This window comes from Mauremys reevesii, linkage group 3 (assembly GCF_016161935.1).
Source record: "Mauremys reevesii isolate NIE-2019 linkage group 3, ASM1616193v1, whole genome shotgun sequence".
Taxonomy (NCBI): Eukaryota; Metazoa; Chordata; order Testudines; family Geoemydidae; genus Mauremys; species Mauremys reevesii.
Window position 1 is genome coordinate 169,020,618 of NC_052625.1, and position 24,425 is coordinate 169,045,042.

Here is a 24,425-nt window from a genome sequence, read left to right on the forward strand (position 1 = left end):
TTTGTTTTCACATACAATTTCATCTGCCAGTCTCATTAATTTTACAGTTACCACTGTCGAAGGACCCCACTGCTGAATGAGTTATGGTCAATTTTTATTAAATTTGCTTACTAATGTCACATCAAATGGTTCTTTTGCAAAAGTTGGATATGGAATTAATTCCCAAATAAGTGTCTTAAATTGGTGTGCAGGGAAGTGATTCATCTGGTTAGGTGCAGCAGTGGAGAAAATGGTGAACCTTGAATTAAGATTGACGAAGATTGGTAATTAGCAAAATCAAACTGCGAAATTAGAAATGCAAAACATGTGGGAGGGGAATAAGTTAGTGAGTTAAACTAGGAGGTTTCTTACATACCTGATGCTACTTAAGAGAAAGTGTCTCAAGAGCTCACTACTGCTTGGGACAGAATGTGAACTAATATATTCATGAAAGCTAACTGTCATTTAAAACAGTTGGAAATAAGGACATTTGAACATGAGATTCAACACTATGTAGGGTGAAGGGGTACGCAGTTTGTGGAACTGGACAAGGAGAGGAGAGCATAATATTGGACAGCAGTAGCCAGGAAGATGGGGAGACCCTTTAAGGCTCCTTCAGAGGAAGCATAAAATCATTGGAGCTAGTGGCTACTGATTCCTGTCCAGTGACAGGGATATCGGCTTTGCCACCTTGACAAATATGGTGGTATGAACGGAGCCAGGAAACAAAGACCAACTACTTGCCAACACTTGTATTACAATGCCTTCATTCCAGCAGCACCGGGACACAACTTGACACTCTTTAGTGCCCTCATCTTCTGATAGTATCAGCTCCTTTCATAAAGTAATGCTCATCTCTTCAAGGACAAAAATCACAAGTGAAAAGCATTCCCAGATGTTGAACTCTTCCAAACATTTCCAGTGATGAGTGCCTCCGCATCCAGTTGCCAAAAACCTTCCCACTTCCACTATAACAAAATTTCATATTCCTTCCTTGGGTTGCTATAGATGAGTAGTTCTCAGGCTTTTCCACACCCCATTTAACAATAAGGGAAGGGTATCTGAGAAGTTCTTTTATAAGCAATATTTTTTTTAGCTGTATTGGTTAATATTTGTCATCCCTGACTTAGAAACCTATGGGTATATGCAATTATTTTGGATCAAAATTACCAGGATTACAAATTAATCATCTTGACAGAGGGAGACAACATTTTAACATCTTCCTTTCCTCTTTTTTGCATTGGACAATAGCTCATTTATAATTTATTAGCCAATTATGCACGGGTGGATGGTATTTGAGAGGTAAGAATCACTTTATTTTGTTGATAGCAATTAATTAGAGTTTTCACTTGAGTGTTTTTCTAGCTGTGATATTATGAGGTGTTCAAAATAATTATTGATTGATTTTGTTAAATATATTTTACTAATTATGGTGCTGTGGGGATTCGTAATTGATTTAATTAAAGTGAAATGAGTTAGTAGCTATGGATAGCATATAAAGAGGGTGCATGAGAGAAAGAGAGGATGGGAGCCATTTGGAAACACGGAGTAACTTTAGAAGTGTTCTTTTATGACTATTTGTTTTTAATTTTTCCTCCATTTTAAAAGACCTATAGCAAATAGATATTTGTCTGATTTTGTATTTCATGTTAAATTGGGTAAATGGTGTTCTTGAGGGGTAGATTTCTTAAAAAGTGTGTAAATGTGGTAAGCAAATAAAACCCAGATTTTACAAAGGACAAAAAAGAAGAGTAAACTGATTGTAGGCATTTGATCCAGAAGATCAATCCTTTGGATTGATAATAATAATAATATGAATAATAATATGAAATGAACAAACTAACCCAGAGCCTGAGCTGAGAATTGAGGATTACTCAGCTCAGTTCTAGAAGCAGGGATGGGGCAGGGAAAGGTGGCTTTAAACCACTTTTGGTGTTATAATCATAGGTCGTTCTATGCAATTCTTCTATCCTGGTATCACTTAGAGCAGTCTAAGACCTCTTCTAGATTTTGCTAGCTGCCAAGAATTCCAAGGGGGTACTACAGTAATCAGGGATTGGGACATCAACTATGTTTTCTGTACACTGGTCATGGATCCCTCCTTCTCCACTTACGTTATAGAATAGCTTTGCACAAGTGGAGAAGGTACAAAGCCCCCTAATGCAGTCCAGGATCTGGCCCATAGTATCAAAGGGAGATTTTTAGCTCTCTGGACATAAATTGGAATAGAGTATCTGAGTTCTTCTCCATTTTTACAGGCACAGTGTAGCACCTGGAAATAATTGTTCTCTCACTTTTGAGTACAACATTCTAGGTATCATCTCTCTGTATATCTGCATGAAAGCATGTTTTGATACCAAATTCATCAGTGCAAAGAGTTAGGCCCCAGTCCATTAAAGCACTTCAATACATAGAATCATAGAACTGGAAGGGATCTCGAGAGGTCATCTAGTCCAGTCCCCTGCACTCAAGGCAGGACTAAGTATTATCTAGACCATCACTGACAGGTGTTTGTCCAACCTGCCCTTAAAAATCCCCAATGATGGAGATTCCACCACCTCTGTAGGCAATTTATTCCAGTGCTTAACAACTCTGACAGTTAGGAAGTTTTTCCTAATGTCCAACCTAAACTGCCCTTGCTGCAATTTAAGCTTCTTGTCCTATCCTCAGAGGTTAAGAAGAACAATTTTTCTTCCTCCTCCTTGTAACAACCTTTTATGTACTTGAAAACTGTTTTCATGTCCCCTCTCAGTCTTCTCTTCTCCAAACTAAACAAACCCATTTTTTTCAATCTTCCCTCATAGGTCATATTTTCTAGACCTTTAATCATTTTTGTTGCTCTTCTCTGGACTTTCTCCAATTTCTCCACATCTTTCCTGAAATGTGGCGCCCAGAACTGGACACAATACTCCAGTTGAGGCCTAATCAGCATGGAGTAGAGTGGAAGAATTACTTCTCATGTCTTGCTTACAATACTCCTGCTAATACATCCCAGAATGGTTTGGGTTTTTTTGCAACAGTGTTACACTGTTGACTCATATTTAGCTTGTGATCCCCTTCCTAGACAGTCATTTCCCATTTTATATGCATGCAACTTATTGTTCCTTCCTAAGTGGAGTACTTTGCATTTGTCCTTATTGAATTTCGTCCTATTTACTTCAGACCATTTCACCAGTTTGTCCAGATCATTTTGAATTTTAATCCTATCTTCCAAAGCACTTGCAAACCCTTCCAGCTTTGTCTTGTCCATAAACTTTATAAGTGCACTTTCTATGCCATTATCTAAATCATTGATGAAGATATTGAACAGAACCTGATCCAGAACCAATCCCTGCAGGACCCCACTCATTATGCCCTTCCAGCATGACTGTGAACCACTGATAACTACTCTCTGAGAACGATTTTCCAACCAGTTTTGCATGCATCTTATAGTAGCTCCATCTAGGTTCTATTTCCTTAGTTTGTTTATGAGAAGGTCATGCGAGACAGTATCAAAAGCCTTACTAAAGTCAAGATATACCACACCTACCACTTCCATCCTACCCACAAAGCTTGTTACCCTGTCAAAGAAAGCTATGAAGTTGGTTTGACACAATTTGTTCTTGACAAATCCATGTTGACTGTTATTTATCACCTTCTTTATAACATCTTCTAGGTGTTTGCAAATTGATTGCTTAATTATTTGCTCCATTATTTTTCCAGGTACAGAAGTTAAGCTGACCGGTCTGTAATTCCCCGGGTTGTCCTTATTTCCCTTTTTACAGATGGACACTATATTTGTCCTTTTCCAGTCTTCTGGAATGTCTCCATGACTTTTCAAAGATAATTTCTCAGAAATCTCAGCTCCTTGAGTATTCTAGGATGCATTTCATCGGGCCCTTGTGATTTGAAGACATCTAACTTGTCTGAGTAATTTTTGACTTGTTCTTTCCCTATTTTAGACTCTGATCCTACCCCATTTTCACTGGCAGTCACTATGTTAGACATCCAATCACCACCAACCTTCTTGGTGAAAACCGGAACAAAGAAGTCATTAAGCACCTCTGCCATTTCCACATTTTCTGTTATTGTCTTTCCCCTCTCATTGAGTAATGGGCCTACTCTGTCCTGGTCTTCCTCTTATGCTTAAATTTAGGAACATGAATAGTCCTAAAGAAGTACTATATACTTATATTAAGCACAGTTTAAATGCTTTGTTGCAACTAATGTTTATGCCCAGAATGAACAAATGTATGCATGTGTGCTCATGTGTAAATTTTTGAAATAACAAGCTGTGTCTGCAAAAGAAGCCCATAAGTTGAAATAAGTTAAGAAAGTGTGGGGATATGGAATAGCAGCTTCTTTACCAGTATTCTTAATATTATTCTTATATTAATATAATACGGTAGCTCCTAAGGATCACAACTGAGATTGTGATCTCCCAGTATGTATCCATTGTACAATCCTTGCTCCAAAGTTTACAGTCTAAAAATCTGTATGGACCAACCCTTGAGTAGGTTAAGAGAAACCCTGACAATATAAAACTGATAATCTAAAGGTATGGCATACCTAAGCAGTAATGAATATAACATAATTAGGTTTACAGTATAACTTATTAGAAGTAAAGTGTGACAGAAAAGGAGGAAAATAAACATGGATTACCACTGCAGAAATATTGAAAGACTCTGGGATGCATTCAAGTAAATGATAGTGGGAAGGAAGAATAATGTTGTGAGAGGACAGAGAATGGAAATGGAAAGCATTTAAAGTTAAATAAAGGTATACCCAAAGGTTATGCATGTAATCTAGCAATAAATACTCCTGGAGTAAAAAAGGTCAGAATGGATGAACAAGCAAGTTTAAAAATAATTGGGGATAAGAAAGTGGCTTATCAATGTTATAAAACATCTGATGAGGACTAGCAGGAGTGGGATGAAGTTGAGAGCATAAATATAGTGTAAGAGAAGTTAAACCTAATATGGAAAAAAAATAAAAGAAAGAATAAAGGATATTATAATAGTATCTTTTTAATACTATATCTATATACCAAATATGACATGTGGACATCATAACAATGGAATTAATTCCATTATTTCTACAACCTAGGGTAAAATACAGGACCAGATTGATATTCCATTTTTAACATGCCTCAAGAATTAAGCTTGCAATAGATTTTTGAAGTATGCTTTCATAATGAATTAGATTCTTTACATACATCTTTCTTTTCCAAGGTGTGCATGAGTAGACATCTTCTAGGAATATGGAGCAGCTCATAAGAAAGTGAAGAAGTATTTGATGAGGCAGGATACAAAAGAAACATAAAGGCAGTATGCAGGGCACAGGCTGAGAAGTAGCAAGAGATCAGACCCAAGATGTTGTTCGAAGGTCAGCCATGGGAAAGGAAAATTGTAGGTGGCAGAGAGCTTAGTAGGCAGAAGACTAAGAGAATCAGGAGGATCCAAAAACAACAATGAGGAAACTGTGTAGTGGAGACTTAATGGAAGAGGTTGCAGCCCTGAGAGCTCCAAACTTCTCAAGAGCCAAGGCTTTGCTGTGATGGAATTTAGGTGCCTGCCTGTGCTCTGCCATTGTTCTGTACCCCTAAGCTGATCTACTTTGCATTTGTGTACATTTATGCAGCACAAAAATGCATTAATATGGCAATTTTAAAAAGGGCAATTATGTGTCCATTTGTGCATCTGTATAATTGCATTATACAGTACATAGGTCCCTGGACTGTAGTAAGCACTACATAACCTCAGGTTTCTTTTACAGCTCCCAATTTTCAGAACTGCAAACTAAATTTCTTAAATGGAAGGGGAAGAATAAAGAAAAGTAAGAAAGACACAGTATCCCTCAAGAGAACAGTCACTGTTCTTGTCTAAACTTGATAATGGCTAGGCAGCTGATGTGGTCGGACCACAGCCTATAATGCTGGTATTATTTCATTGTTTCTTTGTACTCGTCCATCTCTCTGTCTGGCTATCCACTTGTTGTCTTTGTCTTATACTTAGAATGTAAGCTCTCCGTGGCTGGGATCATCTTTTAGTTCTATGTACAGTACCAAGCACAACGGGCTCCTGGTCCATGACTGGGTTTCTCTGCACTATCACAAACAAAAAATAATTAATTATTATAAATCTACTCTTCTAATTAACTACAATGATAGTGGGTCATCCTCTGCTGTCATTTACACCAGAGTAAATCTGGAATAGCTGCACTGACTACACCAAAACTTCAATGAAGCTACTTCAGATTTACTCTGGTGTAAATGACAGCAGAATTTCCCCCTAGATTCCTTAGGCAATATCGAAGTCTCCTTCCCCCAATCCCAATGCAACATTAACATGTGAGAATTCCCTTCCAAAAGAAAAATATGGCTTATACATATGTAGGAAGATTTGCAACTGTTCCCCGATTTTTGTCTCTGTTACAGAACGTATTAATGCTCACAGCTGATACAAACTAAAGAATTTTTCCTTCACACAGTTATAAAAACATTTTAGCCTATGAATGCTCAGCCCCAAGGATTTAAAGTATAGCTATAGTTACAAAAATTAAAATGTCTTTTTATTATTTCTTCCTGTCTCAGAAAAGTCTTTATTGATCTGATATCCTGCATTTCCATTTCCTCTTGCTCATGAATTTTCTAGGAAGATGGGTTGAAAACAAATGAAGTATAAATGGAGTTCTGTTGATGTCCCTTGTGGCCTGTCTGACTGTATCATGGCATCTGGTCCCCGCAATGGGCTAGAGCTATGCAGTGTCTCCTGGTAGGCAGAGTAGACTCTACTCTAGGATGTGGCAACCTTGGTCTCCCAGTCCATCACTCATGCATTCCTGTGGGATGTTTCTCTGTCTTTCACTCTCATAACTGAGTTGTATCTTCCCAGGAGTAGTGGATAGTTTTCCCTTTTTTCCAGGTGCAGGCCTAACTTGACATGAGTAACTTGACACAAGTAAGACATCATTTCTCAGTGGGCATGATTGGGAAGGTGAATGAAAGATTAAGTTGTAAATAAAGGCATACCAATGCTGGGGTCAGTCTAGCTAAGGTAAAAAAGAACACACTGGTACTAGGGACAGCAGATGAGATAACCCTGGAATGGAGATATCCAGTTATACATGAACAGGACATAGACAGAGCATGCTGTACAGGGATTGGTTCCTGAAAAGTAACCAAGCCATTCATGAAGCGCATGGGGCAATGTATAATCAGGAATGCAGGTGTTAGTAAAGACGTATATAAGGAAAAGTTTTACAGTATAACTTTGGTGTTCTAATGTACCCTGCACCCACCCTTTGCATTTGAGCCTGGCCAGCTTGGGCACAGAGTTGCTGTATGCCAAATAAAGGTACCTAGGTGACAAAGTCCAGAGTCATACTGAGTTTTTGGGAAGGGAGTGGAAGAATGTCTTGGGGGATCCCAACACCCTTTACTCTCAAGCACCTGGCAATACCTTTCATGGATTCGCACCTTAGCTGGGGAGAAAAGAGTTCCCTGTTTCCTGCTTGGGCTCAGAATTACTTCTCTGAATCTGTGTTAAATGTGTCCACTTTTTCTTGGATTCAGGACTGATTATACTGTAATTGCAAATCTTGAATTTCTGTACTGAACTCAATTTGCACCAACATAACTGAGATCAGAGTCTGTCTTCAATGTGTCTTCTACAGAAGTGTCTGTCTGAGTCTCAGGAACCAGGTCTCAGGAGAGACTGAAAGTGCACAAGTTTATGGACAGCAAACACCCTTTTTTGATACATGTCTCTGAAACTTTGTGTTCTGAAACAATTTCTTCTCACAGTTCACCAGTCTTTTCTCCTTTGTTTTCTTCATTTCTCAGGATGGCTTATTCTTTTTTTTAACCTTCTCAATTGAATCACGGTGTTGCAGTTATTTGATGGCTTTATCCTCTGGTGTTCCATGCTGTTCTCCCTGAAGCTCAAGCTTCTAAAATAATCATTAGTTTCTCTCTCTCTCTCTCTTAGGGCATGTCTACACATACAGCACTGCAGTGGCACAGCTGCATTGATGCAGCTGCACTGCTGCAGTTCTTCTGGTGAAGATGCTCTATGCTGATGGGAGAGAGCTCTCTCATTGGCATAAAAAAACCATGCCATGAGCAACAGAAGCTATGTCAGTGGGAGAAGCTCTCCCACTGACATAGCACTGTCCACACAGATGATTATGTTGGTGTAACTTATGTTACTTATGGGGTGGTATATTCATACCTCTAAGCAACATAACTTATGCCAACATAAGCTGTAGTGTAGACATAGCCTAAGTTTTTACATGCTGAGGCAAAACAGAAGAAACAATATAGTGTGCAGTCTTATATGATGCAGCTGTCTGTGAATTACCTCTGTATTCTGCTAACAGAAAATTTAGGGTAGAGTCAATTTTTGTAAACCATGAGTCATGTTCTGCTTTCACAACAGTGTAAAATTTGGTTATTTCTATTATAAGTGAGATCAGAATCTAGTTCACTATTTCTTTTGGTACAGCTTTATGATAATCAATTTTGTACAAGGGTAACTGGGCTGGATTTAAACCAATGACCAAGAGGAGAAAGCTCCTGCATTCCATAACCAACCATCAGAGATATCCATTACCTGGCACAGGGGAAAAAAACTTCTATTCAATCCATATCTAATGGAACATTGCTTCATGTATCCATCCCTGGTAGTTCTACAGGGTTAGCCATAGGTTTTGTAAGGTCCTGTGGAAAATGTTCAGGGACTCATGAATACTTCCATAAATGGTACAATACAGCTTGGGTGATAGCATCTGGAAGCTGGGTGGGCCATGGTACTTGTTATTAAGGGGATGCAGGAGTGAGGATTTGGCATGCTTGTCACTATGAGGTTGTGGGGGAAGAAACAGAATGATTTCATCAGCTAGAAGGTGACCAAGCAGGATCTCTACAACCTATGTGGGACTTGACCCTGCAGTTACCCTCTTTTCAGGTGAAAGGGTCACAACAAGTAACTGGATGGAGCAGGGCTTTCTTGGGTATACACTGTGAGGGATGAAGACACAAGGCCATGATCTGTGTGGCTGCACACTTGACAAGCAACTAAGTCTAGCGCTGCATCACTATTTCCATATTCTCCTGTTCTACGGTGTCATTATATTCAGGCAATACAGCCATTATAGTGCCATACCAAAATATCTTCTTCCTTCCCCCCCCTTCTCCTTAACAAAGTGGACTGTTTTCTCTCCTACTTCTGTATTCACACATAATAATTCCCATTAACTACAGTGGGGGTGATGAGAATGGTCTTCTGGCCACACAGATGCCCTAAAAGATCACAGACTAACTGCAGCAAATAAAAGCTGTTTTGTGTTTGCCTGAGATAGGAACTCCAATGAAAAAAACCCTTTAGGCCCACTTGGAGATGCTGAAAAATTCAGGGCAGGCTGAGAATGCAAAACAAGTGTAAAAGCTGCCAATATTTAAATTAGCAGATTCCAGAGGTGTTTTTTTATTGTTTTGTTTATTAATACAAGAATAGGACAATCAGGGAGAAAAATGTCTTTGTGAGATCAGAACAAAAATAGCACATTTAAGTGCTTGCTTGCTTTTTCTCAGTGATTTCTTCACTGAGTTTAATTAAACTCTCCATAGCCTGATGAGCAAACTTCCAATTAAGCTCTTGTAATAAAAGAGTAAACATATAAAATAACTGACTCCATGGGTAAGCACATTTGAAACCACATACTCTAGTAAATGTCAGATATGTGATAGAAAGTGCTTACATATTTTAAAATTTTGTTTTAAAACATAGGTTCAGAATTCAATAACCATTCCAGGATAGATGATAATGGTAAGTAATAATCATCTTTGACTTAATGTTTTACATCATCATTGTGCTTTACAGTGTTTCTTTTTCACAGCACCCTTGTAAGGTGGGTAGGTCGTAGTATCCCCTTGCACAAATGGAGATGCAGAGGCGAAGGGTCAGAACATTCCCTTCTGTGGAAAAATTCATGGGAAGGATTTAAGGGAGAAAAAAACCTGGTGGAGTTTTCATTTTGGAATTTTTCTTTCTTTGATTGGAGAGGTCATGATACTGTTGAGGTGATTTGATAGGCCACACACACCCAACCACCTCCATGCAAAATCACAAACCATCCTTCAGGAATGACCCTCTAGCCCTGAGCCAACCCAACAGTGTGGCTCCTGTTGGTGCCAAACTGCTGCTGAGTGGGTAACCCTCTGCTGGAGGGGTACGGGTGAGAGGCTTCTTTTCATAAGTCCAATAAGTAGAGGAGTCCAGTATGCTTAGCAATAGATGATAGGAAAATCTGCTCTGCTTTTATATGATGGGGCCTTCTGGGTTAGGTGCATGTTTGCTGTTACGTTGATAGAAGGTAACTTACCTCTGGCATGTTACAAATCTAGACTAGCTACCTTTACAGACATGCTCCATCAAATCTTCCCAAGCTCAACAAGCTTTTAAAATGAAAGGAATTGCCTGGTATATTTCACCACTTTCCAAAGGAAGGTGCTCTCTGGTTTTATTTCCTATTTTTTACATCCATACAGATTCCCCATCCCAGTCAAGCTTGAATTATGGCATTTTTAGGAATAAGGGGAGTTCCCCATGCTGAATATCCACATAGTCATTTGCTTGGCTAGCTCTGGCCTGTCTGGGGACACAATCTCCTTTCATCCATTATTTTTCTCTTCTCCTCATTTTCTTCCTCACATTGTATCTTTTTACCACAAGCTTCTGCAATGCTGTATAATCATATGATTTCAAGATTTGTCATGTTGACAGACAAAATTAATGATCTGACCCTTAGATACTGACTCCCTGTAGCCTCTGGCTATGGGCTCACCCCCACTAGAGTCTGCAGTTGCTAAGTCAAGTCATTAGGTATGCTGATACAGCAGTATGGATACATACTACCAAAATTCCTCCAGTGACAAACTGACTGACAGTACTTAGCAGATTTATGATAGAAAATACCATAACAAGCAAGTTTTAAATTACAGAGTGTAATAGGGTGACCTGCCCTTTTAAGGAGTGCCTGGTGTTCTGCTCATCCCTGTCACCAGGAATGGGTCCTTTAAGTGTTTGGGGTGGTCTGATGTACAAAGACTGGGGAGGTATGGGGAGAGAGAGGAAGGAATCCTGTTACAGTACTTTAAAGGGTTCAGTACTGGGAGCCTTACAGAGTGGGTGGGGCAAGATGCCCTTCTCCAAACCAACTGAATTCAGCTTTTGGAAGGGGACCAGCATATATGATGCCTCCTCCTTCATAGCAAGTCAGACATCAATGGAAGAAGGTTGGTCAGCTGAACTCCAAGCTGGAGGGCTAATTGGGCAAAGGAGCCCAACCAAAGGTCAGGCCAGCAGCTAGCCTAAACCACGTCCCCAGCTCCATGGAGGAGAGCTGGGGGGAACTCATGTCTTGAGAAGGGAGACCATGAGGACAGTTCAGACTATAAGCCCAATGCATTTCAGAGAATCTGAGGAGTCACAGACCATGAGAAGCCATTCATGAAACTAGAACCTCAGGAGGAGGTGAACCAGGGTGAACAGATGAACAGGCTCCAGGAGGAGCATGGTAGGACGCACAGGCCAGAGAAACAGTAAAGAATTGGAAGAGATTGGCTTTATACTTATACTTTATACAGGGCCCTGGCCTGGACCTGGTGGACCTGGGTTTTTATTGTCTTGTCTCAAAATAATCATATCAGACCATGAATTTCAAGATTGAAATCAGCAGCTCCTACAGGGTCCTTTGTAAGGGCTTGATTCAGGATGTCCAAGCTGAAGAACTTCACTTTCCTTACCACATTACATTCAAATGTGTGCAGTGGTTAAAGCCTGGTACAAGTATATGAAAGCAAACCACAATCCCTACAGTGACACAAAGAAAGTCAATAAAATAATATGGTCTATTTACCTGTGAGGTGGATATAGTGCCAGACTACATAATATGACTAAACATGGGGAACAGACATCAGCTTATATTGTCACTCATTCAATATAAGGAAACTGTAGAGCAAGTTTATTAATTTAAGGCCTGATCCAAAGCCTCTTGAAATCAATGAAAAGACTCCCACTGGGGATAAGGCCATAGTTTGATAAAAACACCATGTATATTTGGAGAATAATATATATTTTTATGGTAGCCCTTTGGAATGGCAAGGTCAATTTCTATTCCCAGATTACCATAGGGTCCTTTGAAAATCAATAAAATATGCTGTCATTGTTTATTCTTCTGGTAGGTTTTTATGCCCCCAAATATGGTGTGAAGATATCCTGTATAAAAGAATATATGCATATAAAAATAGGGTGACCAGATCACCCAGGTCAAATATCGGGACATGGGGGGGGCAGGGACAGAGGGGAAAAAAATGGCGGCAGAGCAAAAAAAAAAAAAATCCCCCACCCCCGATTCCTCCTCCCTCCGCAAGCACTGGAGGGAGGCCCGGGAGACTCAGGGGAGCACGGGGCTGGGGTGAGTGTGAGTCTGGCCTGGCCCCAAGCAGACAGGACTCGGGCGCGGTACCTGGAGGGAGAGTAGGGGGCGGCCCGCAGGGCCAGGCGGCGGTTGTTCTCCCCACCTGGGCAGCGGGACTTGGGAGCAGCCGCTGCTGCAGCTCCCACTGCCGCGGGGGGAGGAAGCGGCCGCTGGCCAAGCTTGGCGGCTGCGGCTCTAGCACCCATTAACCTCCCGAGCCGGGCCTGCTGCAGGGACCCAGCGCGCACCCAGTCTGGGCTGGCTGCCCAGGTGGTGCAATCCCGCGGGCGGCCCCGGAGTGGGGGAAGCAGGCCCCAGCCCCCCCATCCCGCTTGGGTCCCGCAGGAGAACAAATGGGGCTGGGCTGCCGATGCCTCCGCTGCAGGATTGCACCAGCCGGGCAGCCAGCCCAGACACGACTGGCCAGGGGCTGAGCGCAGTGTGCGCGCTGCCCCGCAGCAGGCCCGCGCTCGGGGGTTCTGGCCCGGGCGCCAAAGCCGCAGCCGCTGAGCGCCACGTGCTTGGCCGCTTCCTCCCCCCGCGGCAGTGGGAGCTGCAGCAGCGGCTGCTCCCGAGTCCTGCTGCCCAGGTGGGGAGAACAGCCACCGCCTGGCCCCGCGGGCCGCCCCCCTACTCTCCCTTCAGGTACCGAGTCCTGCCTGCTCGGGGCCAGGCCAGACTCACACTCACCCCGGCCCCACACTCCCCTGCGTCTCCTGGGCATGGCATGCTTGGCAAGAGGCGGGGATTTGGGGAGGGAGCCAATGGGGGAAGGAGGGGGAAGAGTCAGGGCGGGGGAGGGCGCGAGCCCTTCTGGGCTCCGGAGCCTTTGCTTGTTTGTCCAGTGTCCCGACCTAACATTGGTCGGGACGCGGGACAAACAAGCAAATATCGGGACAGTCCCGATAAAATCGGGACGTCTGGTCACCCTATATAAAAATCAAAGAGTCAGTGGTACAGTAGCACTTATTTTTTAAAGTTCTCAAAGTCCAACTGAAAATTTCTGCAAAAAAAGAGATTACTTTTGCACTAGTTCACAAGAAAATGTTCAGAGAAGATTCTGTGTATTGTTATAAAGCCTGTGAAAATCCCACTACTAGATTTCCTTTTGTTGTTTAATCAGTGATTGATGATTGATACAAGAATTGTTCTCAATGAAAAAAAATGAAACCATAAATTCTTAATGAGGATTAAACAAAATACAGCAATGTTGTAAAAAAGCACATGAGAATTTATAAAGAGTAGTTTATTGGCTCAAAACACCTCCTGTTGATATAAAATGAGCAATGAACAGGTGCCACCATATAGCTAGAATAGCCTGATAACCCATAAAATTATCTGCAAAAATGGGGTTGCACCACGTTTTGTCTTATTAGCCTTTCACTTGATTACAATAACAACATAACATGGAAAACTACAAAAACAATGTAGAGGAAATAAGAGAGAGCCTGTTTCTTTTCTCATTTACACAGATCTAAATCTGGCTCATCTCCATTAAATGTGATGGATTCACACAGGAGCAAAAACAGTGTAAGTGAAAACAGAATAACGTCCAAAGAGTTTCCATGGAAAAAACTTTTTTAATTCTCTAACAGGTCTCTTTTGTATTGGATTTTATTCCCAATAGCCTGTGAATCATTAGTTGCTGCATGTTCAAGTATTGATACATGGCCTCTTGTATTTGCCATGTCAGCTTGAAAAGGAATCGCAAGGATTATTTTTTGTGAATTTAGTGCAGGTGAAAGGTGGTGGATTAATAACTGAAAGTCTATTCAGTCACAGAACAAACTCTGCATGTCCAGTAGCAATGAAAACACCACCACCACACCCTGACCTTAAGGAGCTGTCTTTAAGTGTGAGAGCGCTGTTCAATCTCCATGCCCATTTCATAATTGCCTTTCTGCTGACCCTGGTGCCAATTAATTGAAATACTGACCTTTTTATGAGGGAGCAAGGGTGCTTTGAGCACCTGATGACTGATATACCCACAAATTTCACATCAACATTTCACATCAGGGAAGTATTGCTTGGTCACTTACCCAGACGAGCGATACTGGGACAGGTAACCTAGAGTGGAATGTCTGTGTCCCATTATCAATCCCTCAAGTCATCCTTGAGCAAGGTTCACTGAAATGATAGAATAAAAGAAAAAACAGAAAAGAAAACTATAGTTAATAATCAATATTTCATGAGATTTGTTCAAGTTTAGCATTAAACCCAAACTACCTTCTGTTTCTGTTCCAAGGCTCAACACACAGGCATGGGCTAGAATACAGTTTATTTTAAGATCTATAGCTCCACTATACTGTTTATAATATAAACTCCAGATAAATGCTGTGCAGTGACAGTATGCTTACTCTAAGCCTGGGCTAAGTAAATTATTCCTTTCTAATTTAAAAAGATCACAGCATCACCTTTTTTATCAAGCACCTTAACAAGAAAATACAGAGCAAGCACCCGCAAGCATGGGGACTTATAGAATCAGTTTAATGAATGAGAATATATATTTACAAATGTCTCTTTTCCCTCCTCCTTCCCTACTGGTACTAATTAAAATAATTTTCTGCCTTTGACATGAAATAATAAAACATTCAAGGACTACATTAGCTGAAATAGGGTTATCTTTTGCCCTATTGGTCAAGAACTCTATATAGTTCCAGCAGTTCACGCAGATTGTATTTGCCGACAAATTCCTTCCTGTCAAGGATCATTCTCAGTATTGGGACTCTGTCAATTCTGTATGATTAGGTTTGTGGTGATAGAGCTTTCTTTTGTGGGATGTGTCTAAGACCCATGATACCAACAAGGAGCAGAAGTTTTAGTTCAACAATGTGATTTTGATAAACACAATTGTTTTATCTTGGAGATGAGCAGCACTATGAGATGGAGGGAAGTATTACACTATAGCTAAAATACCCCTTCATGGGGTGGATAGCTTCTCACAAGGTACTGTATTAGTCTCGAATACCATCGATTAGACTAGCCTTGATGGCACAGACTAGCAGTAGGAAATACTGCTGGTTTGCCATACCTAAGCATTTATGGGCTTGCTTCAGGCATAGTTCAGTGTGTACTTAATAGTAATTTATCACTCTCATTTCAACATGGATCATAGGTCAGGCCTTCTCCCAGGAGCACATTATTCAGCTAATGCTAGATCTTATATTTACCACAAGTTGTCAACAGTTGCAGGTTGTTATAGGTTACTGCACATAGCAGTACAGCATCTGTCAATTAAAAACTATTTTATTAATTTTGAGCGCATGCACAATATTTAATACCAAATTCTATGTATGTTTTCTTTTCTCTTTACACTGCATTGTATTTCTTCACACAGTCTCCCTGAGCCCACTGCCTTTCTTCAAGGGAGAAGAAGTGAGCTAGATAATATTCTCTCTCTTTCCCAGTTATGGCTCCATGCAAGTAATATGCAGATTGAAATACATTCCTATAAGTGGTGTACATTTCCCCATAACTACTTCTGCTTTGCAGCAGATCCAGGGAATTGAATATGAGGAGGTGGTATGGCATTCGCTGAAGCACTACATACTACCTGATGCAAAGCCACATTGTAAGGGCAAAGGTTGAGAAATTCTAGCAAGAATTGTAATAAGTAGTTCTAGCCAAATTACTGCTCCACTCTGAATTAGTGATGGGGACCAGAATACGACAGTGAAATTGTAGTCTGCTAAGAAAAGGAGTGAAAAAAATGAATCTCTGAGCTCAGATCTGAAGCCAGATAAAGAAACAAGTAGGATAAAATGATTGTCTAAAAACATGGACGTAACAAACAAGCCACATATCGAAGATGTAAAAAATTAAAGAACTCCCAAGTATTTGGCTTAAGGAAATCGTAGTTTCTCAAGACAGCAGTAAATGCTACTAAACATAATGGAAAATAAACATATTCAATTTTTCATGTTCTTTTCTTTTTGTTCACAGCAATCCAACAAAAATACATCCTTCCTAAAGATAATCAAAATTGTGAATGGAGTACAGAGGGATTTCTCCCACAATGCAATTCAAAATAAAATTAATATAAGGGTTCATCTGTACAGTCATCCAATTCCCAGCATGGTTCTGTTTTTAGGAGATGAAGCAAAGATATAATCAGACAAGATCAATCCCCTCCTGGCAGAAGACCCCCTCTCCCTCCACCTAATGCTTTGAGGATAAGGAGTGGAGATCAAACACCATAATGATCCCAGCAACAAAAAAAAAGTGTGTTCACCAATGGCTATTCTCACTGGTGTTATACAGTTTTTAGGTGTCAGTTAATACCCAGGTCTGTCTAAACTGTTCAAGATAGACTGTGGACCTGTATCCTTTTACTGTTTAATACAGACTTTATCATCTTTTAAATCAAAGATATTACAGCAACTAGGAAATTCACAACCTTCCACTTATTAGCAGGTTATATATCAACTATCTTGGACGATGTAAAACAAACATTTCAGCCAGTCGGCTGTCCATAATATACTGTACTTGGCCTGGCCAAATACTGCACAACATTTGCTTTAATTATTTAATGCTAAGAAGATGTTCAAATACCACAGAGATGAGCTTAATTTAGATAGATATCTCTGGGACAGGGCTTCTAAATGTATGTGTCTTTAACAAGAGTAAATTTGAGCTGACAGTATACCTTTAAACAAAACATCATTCTGTACAGAATTTCCCATCAGAAATTTCCAGTCCCAGGATCTGTCACTGACTACAGCCAGGAGTTGAGACAACACATTGTATCTTCTCTGCTTCTGGGGCAAACACCAGGGTCTTCATCTCTCTTAATATTGATTAATAAAATCAACAAGTATGAAACAATATACATTATGTTATACATGAATAAGGTTATAGTGCCCACCAGATTGTTAGAGCTTGCACAGACTGACACATTTAGGCAGAGATCTTCATTGGGAGGGTTGAGGAGTAATACTATCTCAGAGGGAGAACCTAGAGTTATTTTCCCTCAGGGGGCCATAACGTTCCCCAGGTGCAGTGGTTGAGAAAGCATTCTGATACTCCTCTTTGTGCAGTGTCTTGTGTTCACCCTTATCCCTGTGAGACTGTCCAGTGTGTGGATGTAGGCACAGAGCCATGACACTGCTTCCTCTCTGCCCTTCATTGCTTCCTTTGAGGCATCCTGCATCCACAGGGGAGTAATGACAGAGCAGTTCTTGCACTCGCCTGAGTCCAGAGACCAAAATTCTGCTCAGCCATTAAGTGGATTAGAGAAGTGGCAGAAGGTCCTTACTCTCTCTCCGACAAAACACACTTGCACAAGGACCAGGCACAATCCAACCCATATGAAACAGATCTCTGCCCTAAAGAGCTTACAATGTAAATGTTAGTTATGACAGTGAAGCGAGGGTATAGCATTCCACGTGAGGGGAGGGGCAAGGAAAGTCACCGGTTACAAAGAGACAGATGTGGACACTCAGGCATACATACAGCATTGTGGAACAACTGGCTGCATCTTGGCTCTGGCTTTGCTCTTATTTTATCTGAAACTGGTTGTCCGTCCTTCATAAAGAACATCATGTAAAGAGAATTGCATTGCTTCTTTTCATGTTTGAAGAAAAATAACAAGAATGTCATGTCTTTAAAGTAAATTCAGTGGTCACAAAAGGAGGCCAGTTAAGAGCTCTGGGAACGGAAGTGTTCTATCCACAAGTCAGTCCTGCGGTGTGCTAGCTGCTGATTAGAGGAGGTGTGGCACTGTAGAGTACATAAGAACAGACATACTGGGTCAGACCAAAGGTCCATCCAGCACAGTATCCTGTCTACCAACAGTGGCCAATGCCAGGTGCCCCAGAGGGAGTTAACCTAACAGGTAATGATCAAGTGATCTCTCTGCTGCCGTCCATCACCACCCTCTGACAAAGAGAGGCTAGAGACACCATTCCTTACCCATCTTAGCTAATAGCCATTAATGGACTTAACCTCCATGAATTTATCCAGTTCTCTTTTAAACACTGTTATAGACCTAGTCTTCACAACCTCTTCAGGCAAGGAGTTCCACAAGTTGACTGTGTGCTGTGTGAAGAAGAACTTCCTTTTATTTGTTTTAAACCTGCTGCCCATTAATTTCATTTGGTGGCCCCTAGTTCTTATATTATGGGAACAAGTAAATAACTTTTCCTTATTCACTTTCTCCACACTGTTCATGATTTTATATACCTCTATCATATCCCCCCTTAGTCTCCTGTTTTCCAAGCTGAAAAGTCCTAGCCTCCTTGGAACCCATTCCAAACCCCTAATCATTTTAGTTGCCCTTCTCTGAACCTTTTCTAATGCCAGTATATCTTTTTTGAGATGAGGAGACCACATCAGTAGGCAGTATTCAAGATGTGGGTGTACCATGGATTTATATAAGGGCAATAAGATATTCTCCATCTTATTCTCTATCCCCTTTTTAATGATTCCTAACATCCTGTTTGCTTTTTTGACTGCCACTGCACACTGCGTGGATGTCTTCAGAGAACTATCCACGATGACGCCAAGATCTTTTTCCTGATTATTTGTAGCTAAATTAGCCCCCATCACATTGTATGTATAGTTGGGGTTATTTTTACCAATGTGCATTACTTTACATTTATCCACATTACATTTCATTTGCCATTTTGTTGCCCAATCACTTAGTTTTGTGAGATCTTTTTGAAGTTCTTCACAGTCTGCTTTGGTCTTAACTATCTTGAGCAGTTTAGTATCATCTGCAAACTTTTCCACCTCACTTTTTACCCCTTTCTCCAGATCATTTATGAATAAGTTGAATAGGATTGGTCCTAGGACTGACCCTTGGGGAACACCACGAGTTACCCCTCTCCATTCTGAAAATTTACTATTCCTACCCTTTGTTCCCTGTCTTTTAACCAGTTCTCAATCCATGAAAGGATCTTCCCTCTTATCCCATGACAACTTAATTTACGTAAGAGCCTTTGGTGAGGGACCTTGTCAAAGGCTTCCTGGAAATCTAAGTACACTGTGTCCACTGGATCCCCCTTGTCCACATATTTGTTGACCCCTTCAAAGAACTCTAATAGATTTGTAAGACATGAGTGAAAGAGGAGTGTTGTTGTTGTGGGCAATTTCTGTTGCTAACTTGCTTGACTTGTGTTTTTAAATATATGCCAAGGATGAGCAGAGTTTTGAGGGGTCATTCTTTGGAGGGAGCTGTTATTTTTATAGATTGAATTCAAAATTAATAAAATAAACAAGACAACATGTTCAGATCAGGCCACCACAATGTGCGCTTCCCTGCATGACCCTGCCAATGTGAACTCACCCTGACCTGGAAGGAGTATCTGGATAGTATTATCAGTTGAACCAACAGGATTTTGGTCCGGCTGTTTCCTTTTCCTATAATATAGGTCCCTGCTATCCAGCTTGCTTTATAGCACTGTAATTTTGAAAACTAGATTAACTCTAAATGGAGGTAAAATTCCACACAGCAGGTTTTGAGCTGTGTTTGCTGGCTTGCACTGTTGTGCCAACTGCTAAAGCTGGAATTTCCTTCTTGATATACCGGGGTAATTGTGCATTCTTCACTGAAATAGTACAGAACATAGCAAATTTACAGAAAGCTATTATGGGGTGACTATTTCTATTAATTTATCATTCACAGAATGGCATAAACAAAAACTGAGTAAAATGATCAGGATCTATTAAAAACAATACTTTTCTCCTGCATATTTTGTTCCTGAATAATGCTTAATTTAGTTTACAGTACTTATTTAGTAATATATCTTATTATTTTAAGTCAAAAGATTTAACTAATCTATAAATAATCCTATTAGTGTTTTGTAAACTGAGCACATAAAACTGGAGGGTTTAGTCCAGCTAGGTAAAATACCAATATGATTTTCCTTAGAGACAAGTTGTTGATGTGTCAGAAATGCATAAAAGGAGTCTGGAAAACTCTCAAGGCTTTTTATCAGTAACACTTGGATTTATATGGACAGAATCCACATTAAGCACTACCTGTATGTGGTTTTCATCAAAATACATCCAGGACATCTTTGTCATCCTTGGAATATCAGTTAAAATTTGTCTATTCTACTGCAGCCATTTATAAATTGATTTGATATTCTGTCCTGGTTTAAACCAAGATTGTTAGTAAGGCTTAGATGTAAAACCAGTGACTGTTCCCAAGGAATGCCAGAGAAATAAAAGCAATGGGAAACCCTTCAAAGTGCTACAAATTACTTTAAAATTGTTTGAATAAAAGAGCACAAGATGCTAAAAGGTTATAAAATGGCCAAAGTTCTTATAAACTTCTGTTAAAAGAGGCAAGCATTGTGGTGATAACACAACAAACCTCAGCATGAGCTATAACTATTTCCTCACCCGATAATATCTAGGAATACTGATTTAAACTTTTTCATTAAAGTGCCTAAAGAGTTTGTATAGAAACACGTCAACAGCCTATTAAAAAGAAGATGAAGGATTGTACCCCCAAATGTTAAACATTTCAAATACAAAGCATAATTATAATGTCCTAGGTAAATCCTGGCTGCTTTTTTTTAATTATTTTGTTTTGTTTTGTTTTCTTTTAAGGAATTGGTGAAGACAGCGGTGCTATGTAAAGAGCCAACTTTCCATCACGCTGGCACTCAGTATGACACTAACCTGCAGGACAAAGGAAAATGTGGTTAGTGATGTGATCTCTAGGGGACAGTAGTGCATATAATAAACTACCATACATTATTCAGGCCTAAAACGCAGTGGATATAAAGCTCATGTTTTGCAGAAGAAGCTCAAGTCCCCATTGGCTATCTATCTGAAATATAACTAATCAGAAGTATAGAACAAGAGTGCCACCTAGTGTCTGGAAAGGTTCATTCAAAGCTGCAATCCATGAGGTTTTCCTTCCTTGTTTCCTTCTTTCATTATATATGTAGGCGTGTACACATATATAGATACACAATCATTGTGGTTTATACTATAATTCATATTTTAGTAGTGACCAGAGTATTTATCCACACACACAGTCCTGGGCTCAGATTGCTTACAATCTAAAAAGACAAGCCACATATGAAAGGTGATGGAGAGGAATGCAATCTATGTACATTTTATATATGTTGAGTCATATTCTCATATGGTATAAATCGATGCAGCTAGGATAATTTGCACCAGCTGAGTCTCTGGCCCTTACTCTTTCTTTTTATTTTATTTTATTTACTTATTTACTCAGTAAATACCCACTGGTTGTACTCAACTGCCCCTCAAGCTAGCTATAATTTGCTGGCCAATTTCTTTTAGGCATAATGGAGGAAGTGGTTTTGAAGAGGTATTTGAAGGAGTAGAGGGTTTAGGGTGGGGTCCTGGCACTAGGGGACAGCATAGAAGAAGGTCCACAGATGGTTTTGGGAGAAGTGGACAAATGGGAATCAAGGCTGGACATAGATGAAGAGATCACTGATATTTTTTGCTTTTCTTACTTAAATGCATTATAGTGCTCCTTCTCTGTTTTAAAGCCATTCCCGACATAAGGCCATATTATCTGGTTCCTGTCCCAAATTTAATTGAAGCATAGTTTTATGTGTTTCCCTTTTATAATATCTACCTCAATATAGCATGCAAAATGTTTATTGTCAATAACAACCCTGGAGGAAGGGAGCAATGCTAAGAAAATATGCCCCGGGGAACGATGGTGCTGAAATCCATACTAATGCTGTTATTTCCTCCTGCAAATATTCTGCCTTATGCTCACCATACAAATACTTAAGAATTGTTGATTGACAGAAGTCTGCATGAATATAAATCAAAAACGTTTTTCTTTTTAAATGATAATTTAAATGAACTCAGATCGATGTTCTGATGCCTGTTTCTCCACTTTTGAATCCATCACCATAACACCAATAATGAAAAAGCACTGTTACTTTCACAGGTCTAATTATAAATCTCCAGAGAAAACACTGAAGTGGAATTTAAACATTGTCACAGTCAGTGATTTCAAGTCTGTTTTCCAAAGCTGAGCAGCTAAAAGCAAATCTGATACAGTCCTGTACTATAAGTAAGTACCGTATATATTTGATCATAAGCCGGTTTTTTTATAAGCCGATCCCCACAAGATGGATAAGCAAAATTGGAATTTTTTTATGACCCATTCATAAGCCAACCCTATAATTCAGGGGTCAGCAAACTTTGGCTCCCGGGCCATCAGGATAAACCACTGGTGGGCTGAGATGGTTTGTTTACCTCGAGTGTCCGCAGGCACGGAAATAAACCTTTGTAAACAAAGTGTCCTGGCGTGCCAGATGCTTACCCTGATGGGCCAGGACAGCAACTGGTGAGGAATTTTTTTGGGGGGAGGAGAAGATGGGGGTCAAGGGAGTAACCCCTGTGACCACCCCTCACATGACTCCACCCTTAGCCCGGGACCCCCACACTCTCCCCATCCCATCCCTTCCCACCTTATCTGGGGAGGGTCAGGGGAGGATGTCTCTGGCCTGGCTGGAGCTGCTCCGGCAGGCTGGGTAGCGTGTCCGCAGCCTGCTCCAGCGGGCCAGACCGGGTGGCGTGGCCACAGCATGTTCCAGTGGGCTGGGCCAGGCGCCATGGCCACAGCGTGATCTGCCAGCCCCGGAGCTGCAGCTTCTTTGGAGGCTGGGGGAGAGCAGTGTGGCCAGAAGCGGAGAGACTTTGGCCTCTCCTCTTCCCTTCTGGCTGTGCTGCCTCTCCTTGCTCCCTCTGTTGGGGGAGGGGCTGTGTCCCACCTCTCCCTCTCTATACCTGTTCATAAGTCAACCCCCTTCTCTGGTGCTTCCCTTTTTTACTAAAAAATTCAGCTTATGAACGAGTATATACAGTATAGTGTAAGTATTGTTGAAAAATCAACATCAAATAATGGTTTCTATTTATTTCCACACCAGACTACATTACAGTAGCAAAATCTAAGATAATGTTCCAATTAAACCAAGACAGATAAAATGCACTCTGCCCCTTTTTTATGTATGAGCTTTATCCTTGGGAATCAAACCTGGAAATGTTATGAAGCTCTCCTATAATGAGGGAAATAACTGTGTTCCCTCTAGTTGAGAAACATGATAGCCCTCTACCAAAGGTTTGTTAATGGAGAGATCTTTTTGAGTTAGTGACATGCATTTACTGGTATATCCCATTAATCAAAGTAGCCATAATCCTAGTTCTGTAATGCATTTGATAAATAATGCTGTAACCATAATGGGCTACAGGTCAAGGGCTCTACAATTTGCACCCCGATGAAGGGTCTCCACATGTTTTATGAAACATTTGTTGCTTCTTTACATTGCTAGAGAAACCACTGGCCTCAACATAGCTGGAGGAATATTTTACAGCAAACTATTTATTCAACAAATGTAGCCATTTTGCCTCTTTGAAGAAAGGATGATCTTGGGGTTACGGGACAGGAATGGGATTCAGAAGGGATGGGTTCAATTCCTGGCTCTACCACTGACTTTCTGTCAGACCTCGGGCAAGTCACTTAATAGCTCTGTGCCTCTGTTTCCCATTTGTAACATTGAGATGATGATAAGTCTCTTCTACCACACTTTTGATGTCTCATCCGTTAAGAATATAAGCTCATCTGGGCAGACTTTCTTACTTTGTGTTTATACAATGCCTAACACCAATGGGGCCCTGATCTGGGTTGAGATTTATCTTGGACATTATTCAAAGTATCTCCATCTTAATGCAGAACTAGGAGTAATGGTGTAAGGATGAAGAAATAATAGTAAAATTTGTTTCACACATTCATCACTTAGGGACCATGTTAGTGGGAGACGAACAGCGAAAGATTTGGGGGTTCTGTTATTTTGTGATCAACATTCAAATGTCTGGAGATCTACTTGAAGCTTACCTTGCCAACCTCCTGGGTCTAGAAATTGGACCAGAAATCTCATAAAAAGAAACTTTCTGTAAGATTTCTTACACTTCTGGTTTCTAGGTAATACCTCAAGAATGACTCATCTCACTGTATTTGGGTAGTTCAGAATCCTTTCTTAGTT

The 24,425-nt window shown here is 40.5% G+C and overlaps 1 long non-coding RNA gene across 1 annotated transcript in view; it reads left to right on the forward strand.

The window, feature by feature from the left end:
• Nucleotides 1-22,458, forward strand: part of LOC120402314 — a 50,663-nt gene extending 28,205 nt beyond the window's left edge. The window contains exons 3-5 of the long non-coding RNA XR_005597135.1: nt 9,747-9,785; nt 20,995-21,088; nt 22,328-22,458. This is a non-coding gene — a long non-coding RNA (uncharacterized LOC120402314). The remainder of the gene's footprint in view (nt 1-9,746; nt 9,786-20,994; nt 21,089-22,327) is intronic.
• Nucleotides 22,459-24,425: the final 1,967 nt, after the last annotated feature.